The 21,499-nt window shown below is 39.8% G+C and overlaps 1 protein-coding gene across 18 annotated transcripts in view; it reads left to right on the top strand.

Moving 5' to 3' along the window:
- The window catches only part of rassf4a (Ras association domain family member 4a), a 219,044-nt gene that overhangs the window by 64,718 nt on the left and 132,827 nt on the right, over positions 1-21,499 (top strand). Inside the window, exon 1 of one of the 18 annotated variants that reach the window (XM_068020661.1) lies at positions 18,022-18,090. The exons of 15 other annotated variants lie outside the window; for them this stretch is intronic. The gene's annotated coding sequence lies outside the window, so the exon portion shown is untranslated. Of the gene's footprint in view, positions 1-18,021; positions 18,091-21,499 lie in introns of those variants that run through there. 2 more of the 18 variants (XM_068020651.1, XM_068020664.1) reach the window with 2 other exon arrangements.

Genomic DNA, 21,499 nt, shown 5'->3' with positions numbered 1-21,499 from the left:
AGATTTATTAGTGACTATCTTGTATTTATATCCTCAAGTCCCAGCCTCTTCAATCTTCCCTGACAGGTATAACTTTTTAGTTCTGGTATCATCCTTGTAAATTTTTTTTGCACCATCTACAGTGCTCCTGTTCCTTTTTACAATGTGGTGAAACGAATTGCACAGAGTAGCTCGTAAGTATTGTCTAACCAAGGTTCGATAAAAGTTTGAGAAGAAACAAGCCTTTGCTCAACACTTCCACTTGACACCTATGAATAGGAACTCATGAGCGAAGAATCAGGAGATTTCTCTAATGGCTGAAGTAAAGCTAACTAGTGATCTGCTGAGCCATACAGATATGGAAATTCCTCAGGCTCGATCCTGTGCTGCATTAACTAATCTCAGCTATGGTATGATATCATTGCCTCAATTGCCTCCAGTGCGCCTTGGTTTCGATAAATAAAATTGCCCAGGGTTCCCCATTCTGACCACCACCCTGCACCCCTTGCTGAAAGTGTACTACCAATGCACATAGTTTTGGGCTCAGTTATAATGGCCTCTTGAATAAACAGTCGACATTCATTATCAAGGGTTGACATGATAATGGTCACTCAGATGATGGATTAGTGGACAACAAATTCCTTTGGAACTTTATCCCTGCAAGGAATTGATACTTTTTGGACTGAAGAGGAAAAGATGAAAAACAATGGAGAATAATGATCACAAGCCTGCTCCCTCGGACATCAAACAACTGCATAAAGAAATTATTTTTCAAATTATTCATTAATTTATAAAAGAAAACTTAAAATTTCAGGAGCCTATGATGTATTTAAATTGTTATATAAAACTTTTTTTAACATCTGCAGTTGAGCATGTTTGGACACATTTAGCACCTTGTGACTAATGCACCCAGACGTGCGTCATCGATATATCATTGTAGAGGAGCCGCCTGTGGTCTATGAATTGCAATGTAGAAGAAAGTATGTATGCTGATGACAATATTATATGTCATCCCAGGCGTAAAATAATTATTCCATTTGTACTTTTGCATTGTCTGTTACAGCTGTTGACTTGCAACGGCTGAAAATCACTCTGTACACTGTCATGTGCCAATGTGGCAGACATCACAGCACTTTTATGTTGCAGGAGAAGTGGGTCTACCAATGTGCTATTGTGTTAAGCCTGTTGGTTTCAGTAAACACAGCAGTTAAGCAGTCAGCAGTGATACGTTAGCTTGCTTTTATAATTTAATGCAGGGTAAAATCATGTGAACAATGAGATTTGTATCCTGTGACATGCAGTCTCTCCAGATGAAACTTTTTCCCCTTATGTCAGCAACTATAATTGTTGAGACTGTAATTGCAACATATTGGGTTCCTGTGCTTAAATGCAACATTTTTAGAGATGTACCTGGCAAATATATACATCTGCCAAATCTATTATTTTCCCTTGGTGCCGTGAGATGTCGAAATTGTACATAAAACATTAATTACTGTTGCTGCTTGTATAAATGTCAAATTACACATCTGATATCCTATTTGACTTATTTAATGGTTCACTTTAGCCAATGGATTATTTTATTTGGTTTATTTTAGTATTGCTGAAAGAAGAGGCATGCTGTCGAAGCTTTTCATCTTACACTCATCAGGACAGATACAAGAATGCCAAATTTCAAAGGGAGCAACAGTTTTTACTGAATGAGAAAAGGCTGTAGATTCGTTGGCAAGTCCACTCTAGTTGAGGTATCGTCATGGAGAATGCACGAGGGAATTATTGTTCCTCACGCCTTTGTTTACTTCAAAAAAGACACAAAGCCTGGACATGTTCCTTTTGCCTGCAGAGGACAGGTCCCTGCATGTGGATATATGTAGCTTCTAGCAAGCATTTTATGTACTGGGTTTTTGTGAGGTGTGTGTAGTTTTCTTTTAAATAAAAGTTTTTAAAAAAAAATTTTCTCAGGAGTTTAGTCTTGTTCTATAGTTCTCGGACTTGGACTGCGAGCTCTGTGACAGAGCTGCTGTAGTGTGGAATTTGCAGGGAGATGTTATTGGTCGGCAAGACTAAAAAAAATAGACAATGGAACAGGTCTGCAGAATTGAAAGAAATGGAGTAGAAAGGTAATTGTGGGAACAGAGACTTAAAATAATGAAATAAATAACTTGAGAGTTATAGGAGTGCTATAAGATTTGTTTTCCTTTGAGCTTTTATTTGTTTTTTTTCACTTTTTTGGTGACTTTTGCGCTGTAGGGTAGAGGCCTGCTTTAGGTCGGGGAAAAAGAACCCGAATCCGACCGAACCACAGTGGGCCTGAACCTGACCAGGCCCGAGACCCTCCGATTTTGCCCCGACCCGACCCAACCCTGCTGCTACGCGCACCGCCCCGAGTCCGACCCAACCATCCGTTTACTTACCTTCCTGCAAGAAGCTGCAGCACATGCGCAATGACATCATAGTGATGTCACTCGACCACTGTGCAGACTCAGTTTTGTCCCAGACTCACAGCTCAAGTAAGTTTTTATTTTTTTTTAAACTTTTCATGCTTACCTGCAGAATACTTACCGTGCGTGTTCAGCCCGACCCGACCCGAGCCCGAAAGCCGGCCCCGGAAGTTGGGCCCGATCCCACCCTAACCCGTCGGGTAGCAGCCCTCTATTGTAGGGAAGAATTTGCCTTGTGCCTTCATAACAGTAACTGCACTATAGAATTAATATATTGGTTGTAAAGTGTCCTGGTGATGCTGAAAGATACATAAATGCATGTTCTTCCAATTTGTACAGCAGCTTACCATTTCTTTAGGATGTCTGAAAGTACTTCATAGCTAATGAATTACTTTTGAAGTGCAGACACTGTTACTAGGTGATGTTTCGTATTTCTAGTTTTATGTCATTAGTTTGACCTGTAATGTTCTATGAAGTGATTTTGTGCGTGTTGGACACTCGTGGTTGTGCATTGTGTCTATGGGGTAATTGTAGCCATATGTAAAAGGCATCTCACCACACCAGCTACTACATTTGTATACAATTTAAATTTAATTTTGCGATTGCTTTTTTTGTGTAGCTGACTTCATCTCTTTCCATTCCCTTAAGGAAGAATTAGAACAGCGTGCAGGTGTCTCAGCCCACTGTATGGTAAGGGGGAAAGAAATATTAAGCTTGGGGTCAGAGGAGAGAAATGGAGCACTGAAGAAACAGTCAAAGAGGAGGGGACTGGATAAAGAATTAAGGAGGATGGGAATATAGTGGCTGAATTATATTAAACAAGAGAACTGTAGCTCCTAGTTCTAATCCAGCCCTGACAAAAAAATTTTATTTAAGAGCTTGATGACGTTGGATGAGGAGGCTGATGTGGAACATAAACACTAGCATAGAGCAGATAGGCCTGTTTTTGTGCTGTTGACTCCATATAATTATATGTATTAAGTGTAGTTACATCCTTCCATCTATGAAAGATGATGGACAATCAGCAAACAATCCATTTCGGTGGGGTGTCTTCTCTTGGTGCACCTTTGCTGATGGCTGTGAAGGCCAATCCTTGCGAGGCAGGTTCTGCCACAAATGCTGCACATGAAGCTGCCAAGTGACGCTGTGAGTTGTTGTTTTTGACATTGGCACCTGTTGTCAAGCTGCTGTAGCAACTAGTTGGCATGGTAGTGCACACTGGTCGACAAGATGTGTCGCTATTTCCCTCTTTTGCCAGCGACTGACTCCCAGGTGGTGGTAGTCGATATTTAGGGCCTTCACGCTCGCAAGCATCCTTGAAACGGAGCTTTGGGTGCCTCACTGGTTATCTGGACCTGGCCACCTCACAATACAGAAGGCACTTGGGTATGTGACTGTCTTCCGTCCTCTGGACATGTCCGATCCACAGAAGCTGCCTCTGTTTGATTAGTGCCAACACAGTGGGGAGCTCTGTCTTTGAGAGGACTGCTGCATTTGTGATTTTGTCCCGCCAGGATATACCCATAATGTGCCTCAGACAGCGAAGATGGAAATTATTGAGCTTCTTTTCCTGGTAGCTGTAAGTCGCCCATGTTTCACAGCCATACAGCAAGGTGCTGAGAACACAGGCCTTGTAAACCATCAGCTTGGTCCCAAGGGTCAGCTTGGTGTTATCCCATGCACATTTCGCAAGTCAGTCAAAGGTCGTAGCTACTTTCCCTGTGCATGTATCGAGCTCTGCATCAAGGGACAGATTGTCTTTCACAGTAATTCAGCGTAAGGTACTGGAAATAGGGAGAGTTTTTTTGATTTGGCGGCAGCAGAGTAATAATACCCTGAATCTCCAGTGTGCAGTGACAGTGATTTGGACTTGATGTCTTATGACTCTCCTTTACTCATCAACTCCTATTTGTGAATTATGCAGATTGCTTAGAGCCCATAGTCTATGTAGGTGGGGCTCTGTTAGAGAATCAATCGAAAAACAAAGTTGTGCGTGCTTGATCTTGATATCAGTGTTTCATTGTGCCAGCTAATTATATTGTAGGTTCAGCAAATGACACTAGATCACATTTGTATATTTTACAGGCTTGACAGCCTGAAGGCAGACTTGTGTCCAAATTAACCATTGAATAGATATATACAACAATGATAAATAGTCCAATACAGTCCATTGTATAGTAAAAGTTACACAACCACTGAATAATTAATGTTGGCTTCAATCATTTTAAAAAGAACACTTTTTTTCTTGCATTGCTTCATTAATATGTTTTCTCCCATCTATAATTTTGGTCAATGTGTTCAGCTATCAGACAACTTTTACACAAAAAGAGTGTACTTGAGTAACAATAATATGCATTCATGTAGCACATTTTATGTAGAAGATGTCACAAGGTGCTCTGCAGAGGAAGGACCTAAATAGATGCCAAGGCAAAGAAGCTACATAAATTAACACACAGGGCCCTGTTCTTTGCAGACAGAAAGAACATGTACACAGTATAAATTTGTTGCTTTCCCTTACATTGATATTCTTGCGAGTTACTCTGTTGAGTGCAAGACGAAAAGCTTCGACAAAATGTTAATGTTTGTGCTTGGAGTGCTTTGTGCTTTACAGTCTTTTCACTCCCTCTCTGTCCTAACGCTTTGTCTTTCAGCACACCATTAACATACCGTTTGCCTTTATTCCATGACCTTCTGGTCAGTTATTCTCTGTGACCTTGTCCTATCAACACCTCTTCTGTTATCTCTTGCTTCACCGCACACCCGCCCCCCCCCCCCACCCCCAGCTTTACTTGCTTAAAATCTTTTACATTTCTAATATTTGTCAGTTCTGAAGAAAGGTCACTGACCTGACATGTTAACTCTGCTTCTCTCTCCACGGATGCTGCCAGACCTGCTGAGTATTTCCAGCATTTCTTGTTTTTACATTCTTAAACCTTGTTCGCTGTAGGAGACTTTTCTCAGTCGGGGTTCGTGTGTCTTCAGTGGATTTAGAAAGAGATGGGAGCAGACAGGAGAGATCTTCTCAGTCCAGGAACAAATAGACATTCTCAGTTCAAACTGTTTGAACAATTCAGAAAACTCCAGGTTGCCAAGCAGGTTAGTCATGTGACTAACTGGTCTGACCACGTCTTGGATTGTATCACCATAGCAGTCTCTGGAATTGTCCTGTTACATACAATACTTGGTGGTCAAGGTCCATTGTGGGTTGAATGTGACAGGGAATGGTCTTTTTGTCTTTCTAATCACCGTCTGTTAATATGCAGATGTCTTTTCCAGCCACAGCTGATCTGTTTAACAAGTCCTTTCTTCACTCCAGTAACAGTTTAATCTCGCTGTTCATGACAAAATTAATGTGCCTCATTCCTGGCAGGTGGGGGCCTAGCATGACATCCTCCGTAGAACTCACTGTGACCAAACGTGTGATTACTCTTTGTATGTCGAGTTACATTGAGTTAATGGCACACCAACAGGCCAGTTGGCTGAACTAGTCCATGTCGGCATTTATGCTCCATGTGAGTGTCCTCCCATTCCTCTTCTAACTTCTTCAGCCTATCCTTTTATTTCTTTCTCCCTTATGTGCTTTTCCATAAATACATCTGTGCTATTTGCCTCAAATACTGTTTGTGGTAGTGTGTTCCAGATTCTTACCACTCTCTGGGTAAAGAAGTTTCTCCTGAAGTTCCTATTGAATTTATTGGTGACTATGTTAACTTTATGATCTGTAGTTTTGGACCCCCCCCCCCCCGCCCCCCCCCCACAAGTGGAAGCATTTTCTCTGTCTGTACTCTATTAAATTTTTTCATTATCTTAAAATCCTCTCAGGTCATCCCTCAGCCTTCTATCTTTTATTGAAAAGAGCCTTAATTTGTTCATTGTTTCCTGATACCATAACTGAGAAGATATGCTTATTATCATTTTGAATCTTTTTTGCACTTTCTCCAATACCTCTATACCCTTTTTATAATATGGAGAACAAGTTCAAAGTATTCCATGTGTGGTCTAACTTAAGGTTTGATGGAAGTTTAACATAACCCCTCTGCTTTGCAATTCTATCCCTCTAGAAATGTACCCGAGCGCTTGGTTTGTTTCTTAATGGTCTTATTAACCTGTGTCGCTACATTTAATGATTTGTGAATATGTATTCCTGGATCCCTTTGGTCCTTTACCTCATTTAGGCTTTTATTATCCAACAGAATGTGGTCTCCTTATTCTTCCTACCGAAATCTGCCATCTTACACTTGTCTATATTAAAATCCTTTTACCAACTTACATATCCATTCTGCAAGTTTATTAATGACCTCTTGTATTTTATTGCATTCTTCCTTTGTATTAGGTGCACCCCCCCCCCCCCCCCCCCACCAAATTTAGTGTCATTCGCAGTGTTGAAACTGTACTTCCAATTCCCAAGTCCAAGTCATTAATTTAAATTGTGAACAATTGACCCAGCACCGATCCCTATGGAACGTCACTTCCCACCTTTTGCTACCTTTAACCGCTACTTTGTTTTTTATTTTGTAAGCAGCTTCTTATACATTCTGTTGCTTTCCCTCTGACTCCACATGCTCTGATGTTAGTCATGAGTCTACTATGCGGCGCCTTATTGAAAGTCTTTTGAAAATCCAGATATATTCTGTCGACTGTATTATCCTTGTCTACCTTTTTTACTTCAAAGCATTTAGTAAGGTTGGATTAGCATGACCTTCCCTTTTGAAAACCACGCTGACTTCTCTATATTTTCAGTTTCTAGATGTTTTTCAATAAAATCTACCACTGACGAACTAACTGGTCTGTAGCTCCCTTAACTTCTTCTATCTCCCTTATTAATTATAGGACTCGTGTTGGCTGTCCACTGGTTCTCTGTCTCCCTTTATATACAATTGTGCCTCTGCTTCCTTTTCCCTATCTTGTTTAAATGAGTGTGGATACAATCCATAGAGGGCTTTATTCCTCATAAGCTTGCCTAGTTTAATCAATTATCTCCTCTATCTTAATTATCTTTATATGATTTGTTCTCTTCTAATGTCAGGCTCACCTTGTTAGTCTCCTTGGTTAATATTGAGGCACAGTAACTATTCAATATTTCTGCCATTTCACTTCATTATCTGAGTTTATTTTGTGCATCTCTTAATGGGCCATATACCTATGCTGTTTTTTGTTTTGTTACTTGCATGACTTCAGAACATTTTTTTATATACCTTGATTTAATTTTTGTAGTTCCTTTTTGCTTTCCCAATTGGTTTTATGACTTTTCTAACCTGTTATTCCCTTTTGTCATTCTCTTTATTGTCTGTATACTTAGTCTATGCCCTTCTTCAGTTTCAGCTTTACCCTTGCATCTTAATTCATCCATGATCTTTTGTTCTTTGATAGTTTGTTGTTTTTTTTCAAGAGCAGTAGGTTTCTCCTGAACTCTTATCACCATTTTAAATATTTACCAATGCTGTTCTATCTCTTGCTGTTCATTTTGCTGCAGCCTCTGTGAAGCAGCTTGGGAAGTTTACAATATTAGAGGTTCTATATGAATGCAACTTTTTGTTGTCTGCTGTTAATTCAAAGTTAGCTTTGATAAGTTTGGTTCAAATGAAGCAACTGAAATAAAACCAGTGAGGAGGTGTTTTTGCAGGAATGTTTCAATTGAACAACTTTTAATTAAGAGTGGTAAGCTCTAATCATTTGGCTAGTTATACTACATGCATTGATGCAAAATGTTTTCCGACATTGAATGAAAAGAAATGAGAAATATAATTTTGCCTTTTAATTTTAATATAAAATACTAAACACTTGGAAAATACAGGACTGACCTATACAAAACATGTTGGTTCCAACATGTCACTTCATACTTAGCAATATGTTTCAAGTTGTAAAACACATATATTCTGTTGCACAAAAACATTTGGAAAACGTTGCTTTAGATAAAATAGCTTGTATGCAATATTAAACAATAAATATACCAAAGATTCAAATTAACATGTTTTTTAAAGTGCTGTACTTTCAGTATGCCCAACTGTTTACTTTATGCATATAAACACTGACCCACTTGACTCGGTCTACGATTAATGGTTCAGCAGTGCAAACCACAGCACAAAGGTCTTTGTTCAGGTCTAGTTGAATTTGTTATTTGTGAAGGCTTTATGCAAATCTTGAGTTACATTGTGCCATCTATAACCTTATAGCTGGGGAGTGGGACTAACAGCATAGCTCCATGGAGTGCCAGCATGGAATTGATGGGCCGAATGGCCTGCTGTGCTGTAAATGACTCTGACATGCTATGGCATCCAAATTTACACAGTGCCTTGGGCAAACTTGACATCAAACTGCTAATATTTTTAGCATCAGTGTATCTTATGGAATTAAATGACTATATAAATAACATGTTTGATTCACTACATTAGTCTTTGTTTCATACATCACAGCCTGAAATTGAATACCAGTAATCGACAATAGATTTAAACAAGGCAAGTGACAAAACAGTTCTTGGCTTTTGATTTTGAAATAAGTTATTGAAAAATTCATAAATTTGAGCACTTTTGAATTGGCTATCCCTATGTTGTAAGTTGCAAGGGACATCAGGACTCAAAAGGTTAATTTCTTATTTTCTATTTTCTTTGAATCTTCTTGATGACATCATACTTCAGCTCTTCTCCCTTTGGGTCTAATTTGCGGGCCTTTTCTTTCCTGGTCTTACAATACATTCTCCCTTCCTCTCGATATCTTGGCCAATTCTGGTGGGGAGAGAAAAAGCAGTGCACATGTTCAGGACAGGGCTGAGAGTTTAAAATGTCTTATCTGATTCCAATTATCTTAATCCAGGAAAATCTCCGATATTTACTCTTGGTGATTATCAGACTTTTTAGTTCTATTAAACAACTAAATTATGTAGAATTGTACTTATTTTGAAATGACAGAGCAATAAGAAAAGAACTTTTGTGAAATCTAAATTAACTTGCAATTCTGATCAGAATTTGCTGCATAGACATGACTCCAAATTATTTTTAATTCTCTTTGTATATTAGGTTCTTTTGGCTACTTTGTACAAATAATATTACTGTGCTACAAGTAACTATTAGACAAAAAAGTGGGCAAAATTTCAGATTCGGACACACAAATATTTCATCTAAATAAATGGAGTGGGATATTTTCTTTCGTGAAGCCTTTAGAAAGTGCTTTCATCAATTAAATAGTTAGCGCTCGGTTTAATGAAATAATCCTGGTATATGGGATAACTAGAGGGCAAGTATTTAATCACAAGCAGTTTTATACTTAGTTCAAGCATCAAGTTATGTGGATTGAATGCTTGTCAGATCCATAAAAACACTCTTCCATTTGTATGCATATAATTGCTAACAATTATGCATTTACTTTTTATATGAAGTAAACATGACTCCTTTAACAGTAGGCTTGTTAAAGCTTGCCCTGTTGGCCCTATTTTATATGAGCCTACACATTTTGCAGCAATTGGCATTCTTTATTCTGTTTTGCAAGTGCTAATCTGTTGATTGTGAAAATAGTTCTACTGCTGATACGCTGTAACAGAATATAACTTGACACTGTAACAGCTCTCTAATGGTTTACTCTGATGGATTAAATTTCCACAATTGGACCTGGAGAAAAATTTCAAAAGCAAATCTAATCCAGATTGATCATTTGGTTATGGAATCGTGTATGAGCTCTGTGCTTGCCAAACCTGTTCACTTTTTTGTATTAAATATTTTTTTTTAAGTCCTCCTAACTATATGCATTGATCATTTGTATAAATATCAAATGTTGCACCATTAATATTGATTCTAATTTTCCCTTTCCATTTAGTAAGCCCATTAAGTTTACAGTCTATCCCTGGTGATGCAAAGTCTATTCCCTCCCCCCCGCGACCCCCCCCAAAAATTGTCAATTTTCCAGTATTTGAATTAAGTAATTTTTTAGATTAGATTAGAGATACAGCACTGAAACAGGCCCTTCGGCCCACTGAGTCTGTGCCGAACATCAACCACCCATTTATACTAATCCTACATTAATCCCATATTCCTACCAAACATCCCCACCTGTCCCTATATTTCCCTACCACCTACCTATACTAGTGACAATTTATAATGGCCAATTTACCTATCAACCTGCAAGTCCTTTGGCTTGTAATTCATGTAAATAATGTAATTCAATGCCAAATCTTTCCAGTTGTTTGATTTCAGAGATTTAAGACTGTAATTCACTTTGTTGTAGAAAAACTGTAATTTTGAGCTCACCTCTCCCAACATGCGACCAATGCTCTGCCTTGTTTTGAATTGGGGTTAAGGCACACTTCCCTTTTTGCGTTTTTGTAATTAACTGCAAGTCTGAAAGAAGACAACAAATTGAAACATTAATTACATTTTCTACATTATGCATCTTTCAGTCTTTGCTGTTGAGATTATTGGGTGCTCGAGCCATTCAAGTGTCCAGACTGTCAATCAAATATCTATAAAATCAGTAAGGATCACTAAGTGATGATTGATAATTGCCCAAATTTTTATGAACTCTGCCATTCCCCAGAACTTGCAACTTAATGGGGTCAAATACAGACAAAACATAGAATGCTACCTACTTCCCCCCCCCCCCCCTTATAATCTTACGTTGAGGGTCATCTTGAGTGATTTTAAGCTGTACATCCCACAGTGATTTTTTTTTTTATTATGCAGCAGTTCTCTAGCACATGTCCAGATCTTTGACTTCTGCAGCAATTTGCTCTAAACTGTGAGTCACTGCGCTGTTCAAAGTTTACGTCCTAAAATTCAGAGAGAAGCTAAGCTTTGACAGAAGACAGTTTGCCTGACTACTGCTACAAATAGACATTCTGATGTTTTAGGCTTTACAGATTGTGTACATTCTTTGTGTACAAAAATTCAAAGGAGGAAGGGAAATAGCGATGACAAAGTTGAAGTTGCCTTTGCATCAGTCCCGCTTGAAGCTGCTGTGCATAGGGCAGATTTCCTTTATTACCCCTGGGAAATGCAGGCTGTAGGGGTCAGAGTGCCAGTGTTTGCAGCTGTCTTCTCTCTCTCTCTACAACATGACCAGAGGAGGACCTTTCTGTATTAACTGCAGTTCTGAGCCCCTTTATTTATCTTGGTTTAGGGGTTGACAGGACTTCATCTAAAACTTTACAAAGAAAATCATTTAAACTGAAACTTTCATTTTGTTTAAGACTTGATGAATTTCATTCCCTCTGGATCTTTTTAACTAACATTTTAATTTCCAATTAAATGTGCCTGTTCCCCCACTTTGCGATAAACGCAGGAGCTGTTAAACTTATTTACACACTCTCCTCATGATCTTCACCCATTCCCTCATCCATTAGTAGCAAGAACTCTTCACAGTTTACTTACATGATTTGAGTATTTGCGCAGTGCGATTCTTTTGGGATGATTAAAAAGTCCTCCACAATCCTGAAAGGCACCATTTTAGCCACATCGAAGCAGAGACATCTGGGTGGATTGAGGGTGCTCTCTGTAAAAGAGAGTTTACGCTTGAATTTATTGTCACTGAATGCACAGAACACTACTCATCTGTTTTCACTTTTAACTGTACTACTGACTAACCAGGACTTCATTACTGACCTGCGGGGAAGTATGCACAGATGAATGCCAGAGCCAAGAGAGTTGTTGCCTGGATTTTGCAGTTCATTTTGTTGCTCGTTTTATAGGTGAGTTCTGTTCTAAAAACACAAGAAGACAGATGTTCAAAAAATTAACTGCAAATACTGAATGCATTACAGTATTCCAAAACCTCTGGACTGATAGAAATAATGTTGATATAAGTGGAATTCGAAGTAGTTATTTGGAGCATAATCAGCCCGATGTAGCACTTGAGAAAAGTTAATTAACACTAATAACGAAAAGGGCTACTTAACAAAAAGGCTTCATTCAGCAGTGCATAAAAGTTTCAATTGTCCAGCTAAAGATTGCATTGAGAAGTGAAATAAAAATGAACTTACTTTAAACGGTTTGTTAGTGATGGACAGTAACTTTGCCGCCTTTAATCTGTTGCACGTTGTTTTGTTCTTCCAAGCTTGCTTACTGCCACAGTCCCTTTGAATGATTCAGAACAGATCAGATGTTTTTGCTGCTGGAACTTGCAGTTTGAGATCTGTGCCTGTTGGTGCTTTTTGCTGCTTATTTATACTTCTGCTCTCAGCTACAGCTGTGAAGATCAAATCACATGGTTTCCTGGAAAAAAACAGATGATGAAATGCTGGAGATTCCAGTTCAGACTGAGCCAACAAGAGAGCAGCAGATGCAGACCCCCAAATTGGAGGCAACTTGCAGCTGCGTCAGATTTTTTTTCTTTAAAAAAAAATTACTTTTTTTTCTCCACCAAGTTTCTATTCTCGGTTCCTTCTCTCTGGAAGGCATTGATCTCTTCCTGGGCTACAGTTTAATGGTAGCCCCAGTTCCCTTTTAGGGCTATTTTCAGTTGGGACAGTAGAGTGGCAGTGGGGTTTCCGACTGGCATCAGGACAAATATTACTAATGCAGATAGGAACAGGAGTAAGTAATTCAGCCCCTCCAGCCTGCTCTGCTATTCAGTTAGATCACAGCTGATCTGCATCTCAACTCCATTTACCTGACCTTTGGCTCCATATCCCTTTAATACCCTTACCTATCAAAAACTTATCCCTCAGTTTTGAAATTTTCAATTGACCCCCTGCCTCATTGGCATTTTGGGGTGCATTTCCAGTTTCCACTGCTATGTGAAGAAATATTTTCTGACATCTCCCCACCCCCCCCCCCCCCCCGCAACCCCCTACTCCTTCCACTGAACAGCTCAAACAACTAAAATATTTGCAATCCAAATCATGATCTGGTTTCTTTCATCCATGGTACAACAGTATTCTGCAGTGCTCTCTACTAGACTGATGCTGTGTTTATTATAAATGTGCATTTGATTTGCACCCTGCCTTGCTGTCTCTGACCTTCCTGATCAATGTACCTGAAGTTAGTGTTCCCTAAATCCTGTAGACAGGAGGTGGTATGGTGGCTATAATCTCTTGTGATCAGTTCATACACTAATACTGTGGTTTCTCCATTCAACTTACTTGGATTTCAAACCTTAGTTGCACGCTGGACAGCAATGAAAGTTTAAAAAAAAAAGTAACCCTTTAGTGAACGTGAATGGTGTATACTGCTGTGTGCATAGTGATGTAAATTTTAAAAATGTACCCTCTCTGATCTTGAAACTTCATATTGATTCGTCTAATGTGATTTGGAGGAAGAAACTGCTTCACTGTGATGTGAAGTAGCTACAAGGGGAGGGAAGCGGTTAGTTGTATTCCTGTCTGTGTACTTGATCTAAATAGGCAACTTTCAGTGATGGCAAGTACAAAAGCACCAGATTCAACAGTGGATCTTGCACCCAAGACATGGAATATGTTCCAGAATAGTCAGTCTTAAACTTGTTACTGATAGGAAAGAGGTTGAAGGTAGAACCTTATTATGTGGAAACAATAATGATGAGATAATTGATAAAATTTGCTGAGATATGATTCTGTGCCACAGTAGGAAAGACCAAAAAGGGTGTGTGACCACATTTGCCGCCGTAACCATTTGACATGAGTTTTGGTGGAGAAAGTTTGAGACGAACTGACTTTGCTTCTCCTTGACTGCCTGCTTGATTCACAGTGCTCTGCCTCTCTCCATTCACCTGATTGCCAATGAACAGACTAACCGGCCTCAATATTGGCCTATCCACAATGGTAGGGGTGGGGTGGAGTTAAAAAGTGAAATTTGAAGAAACCAGCCCTCACGCAGACCAGAGCTTCATCACCAGTGCACAGTCCTCCACCCTGCCCCCCCTCCCAGCCTTCCTGATTGCTGACCAGAGCTTCCTCTCCCCTACTTACCAGGGCCTGTCCCCAAAGGTCCCCAGCTACAGATTCCTGATGCTAGTGGTCCCTCCCGCAACCCGGCCAGGCTGCATTTTAAATTGTGGTTAGGAGTAAAAATGTTGAAGCTGACCATTGAGGACACTGTAAAAACAGAAGTGCAAACTCAACAAAGTGCACATGATTGGAGGGGTAACCCCCATGAAAAAAATCACAAAGAAAGTGATTTTTCGAGTGATGCAGTAAGGACTGGCTGGTTTTAATGTCTGTTCGGCATCAGGGATGTGAGAAAATACTACAGCCTGAAAGACAATGGTACCAATATTTCAATGCCAATGAGTTTTTCCTAAAAAGTATATCCATTGCATCTTGGCTAAAGGCTGAATAATGGGAATTCTCAAAGTGGCTCATCATGGCCATGACTGAAAGTACTTTTCCTTTCACAGTTTCTTCATCAGACAGGAGTAACACTGAATGCCTGGGTACAGACTGTGTTCTGCATTTTGCACAGTGGCTTGTCATTGGTATTAAGAAGCCCTTTTGTACTGTGCAACTATTACATTTTATAAACTCTAAAATGTATGTTCTGTAGCTGCTGTTTCAGCAAGAGCCAAAGACGATTCCTTCAGTCCTCCCATTGTTTAACTGGAGGAGATTGGGACTCATGTAAGATTTGGGGGAGGATTTTAAGCCCTTGAACGGGGCTGTGAATGGAGGTGGGCGAGTGTGAAAAGTCGCACCGTGGTTCGATGTGCTGGTTTGCTGGCTCCATCCCGTTCCTGGGCTATTTTCCCAGAGGTGGCATCAGAGATGACAGCCTGCAAGCTGCAGGTAGCCAATTGAGCTATTTAAAGGCCAATAAAGTCCTTTTGTCAGAGGCCGATTGGAATTTTCTAGTTGGCCTCTAGGCTCACCGAGGCCTTGGAATAAGCCACACGCCTGGAGGCGGCAGACATGGGGTGCCTGCGCGCCAGGCAGGATTTGAGGCCCTAGCTGCCTGGCTTTACTTGCAGCTGCAGGCTGCCCTGTGGAGGGGAGCTCCTCCAAATGGTGACCCAGCTCCTGAGGGCATTTTTTATTTAACATTTTAAAAAGCTGGAGCGAGGATGGCTTCATCTTGAGATGCCCTTTCTCTCTCACCTGAAAAGGCAGGCTTGCTGCTGCTTCAGTGCTGGAGGGCCTCCTATTGGCCTTCTAGCTTTGAGAGCCCGCCCACCCGCCATCCTTAATAGGACAGTGAGCTTGCTAATTGGCCAATGGGGGGGAAAATCACTGCCAGTTGACTTTCCCCCACAGTGTGGGAATTCTGACCCCAATTTGACCCTGACATTGGAGTCCTGAAGACACTGGGGGGAAATCCTGCCCTGGATGTTGAGCAAGCAGCTTGATATACAGAGGGTGTTGGAGGGGTAGAGCTGACTGTCATGAGTGTGCATGTGGAAGCTGACTCTAGGCCTGCCAAGGGACAACATGTAAATGAGGAAGATTAGGGGACTGGGCGGTTGCCGAGGATACATCCATGTGTAATGATGCAGGGCCGAGAAGAGAAGCCATTGTTGAAGAAGTTCAGCTATGATTGGCTAGTGGAACTAAGCAAGGGAAGTCTCATTGAGTTGGATAATTGAAGAAAGTCCTTGAAGGAGGATGATGTGTTAATCATGTCAGAGGTTGTAGAGATGTTGAGAAGGATTAATGCTCCACAGTTAGAGGATGTCATTTGTGACTTTGGGCATATCTACAAGTATGCATACTGCTGATTACTTACGTTGATAGCTACATTGAATTGGTGGGAAGTACAGGATAAATGATTGAAATTGAATACTGATGGTTTTAGTATGTTATTAATAAGATCATTTCTCAGTAGCATTATGGTGCTGTAGATGTGACATGCCTCAGTAATAAGACATGGTTTTTAATGTAGTACAAGCAGAAAATGCTGGAAATACTCAGCAGGTCTGGCTGCATCTGTGGAGAGAGAAGCAGAGTTAACGTTTCAGGTCAGTGTCCTTTCATCAGAACTGTTCTGATGAAGGGTCACTGACCTGCAACGTTAACCCTGCTTCTCTCTCCATAGATGCTGCCAGACCTGCTGAGTATTTTCAGCATTTTTTTGTTTTTATTTCAGAATTCCAGCATCTGCAGTATTTTGCTTTTAATTTATTTTTTTAATGTAACCATTTGTTTTTTTTGTTTTTAAAACTGTTCATTTATGGGATGTAGGTCGCTGGAAGGCCAGTATTTATTGCCCATCCCTTGGACTTTGGATTGAGGCTTAACCACAAGGAGCCTATGAAACTTCATCCTTTTCAAGACAAAGGACATTCAGGCCTGCACGACTGAAAGATTTCCTCCTAAAAAGCTTCTAAAGGATTTTTTAAAACAATAATTGAATTCCAATTGCATGCTACCCTCTATGGTGTGTCGTTTCTTGTGTGTGTGTGTGTATACGTGCTAATGTGTGAGTGGATGAAGTTGCGAACATTAATGTTATTGCGTAAAAATATTCTTTACAAGAAACCTGTCTTTTGTCTATTTATTTTATCCTTAAAACACTCGGGGACTAAAATGCTATCTGTTGTCAGTTGGGAGGTGAAAAGTGGAACTCACCCACACTTCCCACCTGCCTGCAACACAGCGAATCCGTGGTCCTTGTTGGAGGGTGTCTGGGAAGTAGGCACATGCTTTCCACACCTGACATTCACTCTAAGGTCTCGCAAACAAAAGTCAGCAATTGGAGGGGCAAAGATTGCCCTCTACACATTACTATATACAGTTGGCTCTGATGGTATATATCTGTCCCCAATGGCATGGCATCGATGCAAAAGTTTGTTTCATGGCTGGTTACAGAGCACCATTGATGAGGATGTGGAGTGAGTCCTCTGTCTGCTCGCTTGCCTGGAAACAATGTAAAAGATGGAGGAATTTATTTTCCAGATGGGCGGGTGGGGACTGTTAGTGTTATGTAAATGGAGTGAAACAAGATCATCTTGCAGCACTATTACAGTAGTTATGAGTACTCAGCTTTGTATCATAGTCTCTGGCTAACAAAGCAGTTTTGTGTTTCCACATACAATTGGCAAGATAGTAGAGAAGGGATTAAAAGTTCATTGGTTGTTGAAAGACATGAGATGCAGATCACTGTTGCATAGCTAAAGGAAGAGAGCCAAGATAAGCATTTAAATCTGGTGTGCTTTTACTCAGCATGGTTTCTGTGGCTAAAATAAGTGAAAATGCCTTGCATTGGTAGGGGGAGGGAAGTAAAGTATTTCAATCCTTATGGGATTACTCTGCAAGATAGATGCAGACATTAAGAAACAAAAAAAAAGGTGCTATCAAAGGGTTAAAGTTGAGGCTTGTGCTGGCAAAAATGCAGATTTTTTTTTCCCACGAGGTAAATTAGTTCAACTCTACCTCACGACAGAAAATGTAACACTGAGCAAATCTGAGGTATAATGAGACCAAAGTTAATATCCAGCATTACTACTTTGGATTCATGGTACTTTATTTTACTAAAATTATTGAAGACTGCATTTTCAGTCCCAATATTTAGCAAGTAACGGTCAAGTGATGTGAAGAAACTTCACTAAAATGTTTGAAACATAGACTAAAATTCCCCTGTAAAAAAAATCTTCACAAATATTAGGCAGTTTCTTTGCAGCTAAAGTATTAAAATTGAAAGGAATAGGAAGTAAACATTTTTTGCAAGAAACATAGTGCATTCATTTTAATACATATGAATTGTGCTTCCAAAGAGTTAAGGGAACTGCTGCTTCTGAAGTGGCAACAGTGCCTGTATTGCTGAAAGAGAAAAGCTTCGTTCTGGTAATGTATTTTTGACCTGCAGCTTTTTATATAGTCTGCACATACCTCAGAACCATACAAAAATCTGGGTGTTTTTTTAATGTTGCTTTGTTTCTTATCTGATAATTCAGGACATATGTTCATGTCTATGATCTTAACCATTGCACTTGAAAAACTGTAGTTTCTCTTCAGATGGTATGAATCTTCTGCCCCCTACCCCCTTTTTATTGTAATGTGTATCTTGGTTAAATTTTTAAATATTTTTTCACTCCGTCATCTGTGGATTCCTAAAAATTGTGTGTATGCAGAGAAATGGAAGAGCAATGCACGTGGTCTAACGCCAGCTGCAGTTTGCGTTAGCTGCAGTGACCAGGTTTATGACATTCCTGTTTAAGATTATTTCTTTGCATGGGGTGGGAGGGTTTCTGGACTGAAGGGTTTCAGTGCTAAATCCTGTTGTTTAAGTGGGTGCAAAACTGGTGAATTAAAAATTATTCTAAAATGGACAACAGTCTGATATGAAATACTGTAGAGCTAACTGTTCAAGTATTTCCTTCAAAATAGTCTGAAAGTGAAGCATGAGGCATCAGTGGCATGCCGAAATTAATGCTAAAGGCAGCCAAAAAATAAAGACAATTCAACTTTTGTATTCTTGTGATTCACGTTGTGGGCAATTTGGAATGAAAATTCCAATCTGTTAGTCAAGATTGTATTACACTTGTTTAAAAAAAAATTATATTTAGAAAGTGTTTCACTGTTCTCAGTTGCTCATGAGAAACAAACCACAAGAAATGAATCAATGGATGGCAGTTCTAATTGCCCATCTGAGGTTCGATCAGAGCAGAACAGGATATGACTCTTATTAACAACACAAAATCAAAATACTGTAGATGCTGGAAATCTGAAATATTTTATGATCCTATGAACCTCTGTCCCACATGTCTTGTTGACTCACTGGGTAGTGCATTTAGCAGTTGCGGTATTGGGAAATGAATATTCCTTTAAGAAAAGGAAAACTAAGATGGCATATGGTGGTTGAAGGCCATCTAATGACAACTTGAATTTATATTGGCACCTTTTAATGCAGAATGATGTCCAAAGGCTCTTTGCAATGGCATGAGGATAAATGGACTCCAAGACCAAATCAGAGCTAGGAAGGTGACTGAAAAGCTTCATCAACGAGGAGGGTTCTAAGGAGGATCTCGAAGGAGAAGAGGGAAGTGGAGAGGCTGAAATGTTTATGAAGGGAATACGAGAGAGTGAGACCTATGTGGCTGATGGCACCACCACCACCAGTGGTGGGACAAAGGGAGAGGGGGATGCAGAAGAGGCCAGAGTCAGAGGAATGGAGAATTGGGTGGGGGTGGATGTTGTGTCAGGCTTGAGAAGTTTAGAGATAGACCAGGGCAAGTTCATGGATGGGTTTAAACACCAGGATAAGAATTATAATTTTGAGGCATGTGGTGGGGGTGAGAGCCAAAGTAGTTCAGCAAAGAAGTGAATGAAGTAAACTACGGCATAGTAGACGGGAGGCACGTTGATGCCTTTGATATTGCTCATGTTAGTGTGAGGGGCTCTGGACAAGATAGTGTTGCACATTTTCTGGTGAGGAGCTACAGAACAATCTTAGCAGAGGTTTGGGAGCAGGTCATGACCTTTACTCTCAGCCAGGCAAGATGTGTTTCTACTAGAAAAGCAGAAGCAAAGAAGAATAAAATAAAATTTTAAAATAAAAAGAATTTCTATGATTCAACCTCAATCTACAATATTTACTCTTCCATACAACAAATGTAATAATTGTCGATGTATTGTGACTGAAGGACAACTGTCTGACTCTACTGCAATATTTTACAGTGAAAACATTTTCAATGTATCCCTTGGTCCAAGATTTGCTTGAATAGGGTTACTCATGGTATGCCCTGTTAGACATGATTGTGCACATTTAGGTTTTAGAAATTTGTGCCCACAAATTTGATGAAGTGCAAGTTGAGAACGGTGTGGCAAAAGGTTATAGGGCATGTAGGACCTTGGTGATCAACGGGACCAACCAGTGAGATTTAAGGATTCGGAAATAAAAAGGAGGAAACACTGAGAAGGGAGGTGAATTAAAGTGAGTGAATTCAATGTAAAATCAGATACATAAAGAGAAATGAATATTCAGAAAGATTTGATTGATAAAAAATGTAATGTAAAATTTGTCTTTTTAAATTCTCAAAGAATTCATAACCTGAAGGAATAAGACTGCCAATTAACCTATCTGGCCCAGAAAATGCAGTCATTAACAATTATCATGCCATTTAAAGAGTGTTTACACACTTAATTGCTGGGCTTAAATTTCTGGACTCTGTATAATGTGCAAATCCAGCAACTTCAAAAGGAGGTATAGTGCAAGGTGCCATTTTTGTGAAGCTAACGTGTAGTGGCAATAATCGGCAACCATTTGTGATTCACAATTCACAGGGTATCTCTTTCCCCTTTCCCCCCCCCCCTCCCCCCAGCTTGCACTTTATTATAATATTGTGTGCCATTCACATGCTGTTATTTTTTCAGCAAAATGTGGTCCTTTGTCTCTTGCTTCACACCACATTGAGATCCTATAATCATGGTGTTTACAGCTGTACAACACCAATCTAAACCCTGCCTGCAGATCAAAGACTTTAAATCCATCCATTTCACTTGGTTTTCAATTATGGTGCAGTTTTTAAACAGGAAGAACATTACTGTTAAGAATTTTCTGTAAACAAGTGATCAATTCCTCGTGCCAATAAACCAATTTATAGAAATGATGGCTGTAGGCAGGAAATTTTAAGATTGACACAAAAGTATGCACTTAATCGAAAATGCTGCTCTTTGTACCCAGAAAATGTTCACTCTTTAAATATTGCGCTCTCTCTGTTTTAAACAATTTTTATTTTATCATAAATTAAGAAATTTTAGCAAAAATAAGTGGCATTTGGCTTTATCTATATTTAACAAACCAATTCTGTTCCTTAGCCACTTGCTGTTCCCCGCTGACCCCTACTCAAAATACTTACTTCTTTGTTCTTCCCCACCCCTAACACAGTCTGGGATTACCTTTACTGCCCCTCGCATCCCTCAGTTCATGTTGGTGATTTCCTCCACTCTTGGCTGTGACCCATCTCTGGGAAATTTTCTGCTGCAGATGGGAATTCTTGATGGCGTGAAACTTAGATCTGAAATTCCTCAACCATGACCGGATTTAATCCTGCAGAATCGCAACAGTCAAATCAGAGCCAGGATCAGCCCACATGTTTGCCGCCTCAGGGGAGTTGAGTGCGCAAGCTTGTGTGTGCCTGGGCCCTAAGCCAATTACATATCCAGACTGGAAGATGGTTGAATATTTAACACACAACAAACCGTTTCTTATCAATAATCAAGATATCATTAGGATCAATCCCGAGGACTCTGG

The sequence above is a fragment of the Heterodontus francisci genome, chromosome 42, assembly GCF_036365525.1.
Source record: "Heterodontus francisci isolate sHetFra1 chromosome 42, sHetFra1.hap1, whole genome shotgun sequence".
In the NCBI taxonomy this organism is placed as follows: domain Eukaryota; kingdom Metazoa; phylum Chordata; class Chondrichthyes; order Heterodontiformes; family Heterodontidae; genus Heterodontus; species Heterodontus francisci.
The sequence above is the reverse complement of the archived record's forward strand: the minus strand, read 5'-3'. Positions and strand labels throughout refer to the sequence as shown.